The 2,930-nt window shown below is 29.5% G+C and overlaps 1 long non-coding RNA gene across 1 annotated transcript; it reads left to right on the top strand.

The window, feature by feature from the left end:
- Positions 1-985: 985 nt before the first annotated feature.
- On the top strand, positions 986-2,574 carry LOC124421144. The gene is made up of 2 exons (XR_006941526.1): positions 986-1,865; positions 2,178-2,574. It is a non-coding gene; the product is annotated as an uncharacterized LOC124421144 (long non-coding RNA).
- Positions 2,575-2,930: the final 356 nt, after the last annotated feature.

Genomic DNA, 2,930 nt, shown 5'->3' with positions numbered 1-2,930 from the left:
CAGAGATGGGAAAATGCAAAAGAATGCAGGGTGGTCGCTATGTATTTAATTTAATTCTAGTTCAATTCCAGTTCAGTTCTAGTTCAGTTCTAGTTCAGTTCTAGTTTAGTTCTAGTTCGGTTCTAGTTCAGTTCTAGTTCAGTTCTAGTTCAGTTCTAGTTCAGTTCTAGTTCTAGTTCAGTTCTAGTTCAGTTCTAGTTCAGTTCTAGTTCAGTTCTAGTTCAGTTCTAGTTCAGTTCTAGTTCAGTTCTAGTTCAGTTCTAGTTCAGTTCTAGTTCAGTTCTAGTTCAGTTCTAGTTCAGTTCTAGTTCAATTCTAGTTCAGTTCTAGTTCAGTTCTAGTTCAGTTCTAGTTCAGTTCTAGTTCAGTTCTAGTTCAGTTCTAGTTCAGTTCTAGTTCAGTTCTATTTTAGTTCTAGTTCAGTTCCAGTTAAGTTCTAGTTCAGTTCTAATTCAGTTCTAGAGCAATTCTAGTTCAGTTCTATATCAGTTCTAGTTCAGTTCTAGTTCAGTTCTAGTTCAGTTCTAGTTCAGTTCTAGTTCAGTTCTAGTTCAGTTCTAGTTCAGTTCTAGTTCAGTTCTAGTTCAGTTCTAGTTCAGTTCTAGTTCAGTTCTAGTTCAGTTCTAGTTCAGTTCTAGTTCAGTTCTAGTTCAGTTCTAGTTCAGTTCTAGTTCAGTTCTAGTTCAGTTCTAGTTCAGTTCTAGTTCAGTTCTAGTTCAGTTCTAGTTCAGTTCTAGTTCAGTTCTACTTCAGTGCTAGTTCAGTTCTAGTTCAGTTCTAGTTCCGTTCTAGTTCAGATCTAGTTCGGCTCTAGTTCAGTTCTAGTTTAGTTCTCGTTTAGTTCAGTTATTGCCTATTGTGCTAGTAATGATTTTTCACTAAAATTAATAGTTTTCACTTCAAATCCAATTATTCATTTAAAACAAATTCAATAAAAAATCAATTTTCTACAAAACTTTGAATTGATTACTAAAAATCCAATTTTTCATTCATTCAAAAAAAAAAAAAAAAAAAACTGAAAATTATAATCAGAAATTCCCACATCTGCTTGCAGACTGAGAAAGAGAGAAATTGCGAGAAAATGCCCCCCATAATTGCCCAACTAGAGACAATCACAGTTTTCTCTCTTTTAATAGAGAAAAACAACAAATTAAAATCCTTTTTTTAGCATATTTTCCACTATTAAAAATAAAAACAGTTGCTCGCGTTCTATAGATACGTGCAGACACACTTTAAATAGAAAAGATTTTAAGCAGTGCAATATTTTTTTTAGTTTTCCGTTTTATTTCTGCTTCTTCAACTGTCTTGTCTTGTGTCTAATGAAAATATATTTTTATGAAAATTATGAAAATTTTCAACAGCAAATTTTATTAATATAAAAATACCAACAATAGAAGCCACAGAACCAAAAAAAAAAAAATAAATAAAACATATTTATAAATAACAGAGATTTAAGGAAGTAAAGTAAATGCATTAAATTTTTGTGGTGCAATCAAAAATATAAAAAATAGTTAAATTTTAATATTAAATAAAAGAAAAAGAAATTTATAAAAAATTAAACCTGGTAAAAAATGCAGGAAAATGCAAAAGAAGAGGCAAATATACTACATGCATCAGTAGGAAGTGCAAACGAAAAATAAAAGAAAAGGCAAAAGGAGAAAACATGAAAAGAAAAATGAAGAAATATTGATTTTTTGTGTAAAAGAATGCGGTGGCACAAATGCAAGCGTTACAAAACGTAAAAAGTAAATAAAAATGTGGAAAAATATAAGAAAAAACTTAAAGAAAAAAATGTTTGAGAAGAAACAAAAATAGAATAAAACAAACATGCAAAATAACCAACAAATGTAGAAATTAAATTAAAAGTAAGCAGAAAAAAGAGAATATAAGTTTAAATTTATTTAATAAAACTATTTTGAAAAAAATGTGTAATTACTCTGAGTTAATTACATTTTATGTTTGTTTTTAAAATTTATAAAATAATATCATCAATAGCAAAAATACAAAAGTATTCTCAATATTACGTTACGTCATTTCTGTCATTTTGTGCCGAGGCATCACAAAACACAGAATTTCCCATTTCAAATTCTTTCGGTTACAGATTTTTTCAACATATTTTTTTTTGCATTTTTGTTGTTGCTGTTTTGTTTTAGGTTGTTTGTTTTTTCTACGTACAGGGACAACAACTAAACTAAGAATTGCATAGACTTTGAAAATAAAAAAAAACAACAAAATTGTAGCAACATCACGAGAACACTATTAACAATAAAAACAACAAGAGCACCATGAAGAAAAACACATACGGAAACTGTAAACAATTGCTGTCAAAAGAAAACACCAGCAACAAACAATAACAACAACTATTCAATACAATAAGAAAAAAATAACAACAACAATAATAACAACTCTTGAAACTCTGTGATTTGTCATTACCACCAGAGTGGCCACATGATTAGAAAATGGGGAAAACGTTTTGTATTAAATAGATAATATAGATAGGTCTATTCCATAGAGTTTAGATACTATTCAGTAGACAACAATACTTGAAACTGTGTGATAGAATAGAGTTTAGAATAAACAATAGAAAAGAAAAAAGACTAGACTATAGATTTGACTATAGACTAAACAATAAACTAGACTATAGACTCGACTATAGGCTGAAATATAAAGTAGACTGTAGACTAGACTATAAACTAGACTGTAGACCAGACTATAGACTAGTTTCTAGACTAGACTCTAGTCTAGACTATAGACAAGGCTATAGACTAGTCTATAAACTACGCGACAGACAAGACTTCATACTATATAGACTAAACTATTTTCTAGACTATAGACAAGATTATAGACTAGACTAGACTATAGACTAGACTATAGACTAGACTATAGACTAGACTATAGACTAGACTATAGACTAGACTATAGACTAGACT

The sequence above is a fragment of the Lucilia cuprina genome, unplaced genomic scaffold, assembly GCF_022045245.1.
Source record: "Lucilia cuprina isolate Lc7/37 unplaced genomic scaffold, ASM2204524v1 Scaffold_2858, whole genome shotgun sequence".
In the NCBI taxonomy this organism is placed as follows: domain Eukaryota; kingdom Metazoa; phylum Arthropoda; class Insecta; order Diptera; family Calliphoridae; genus Lucilia; species Lucilia cuprina.
This window is presented reverse-complemented; position numbering and strand designations above follow the sequence as displayed.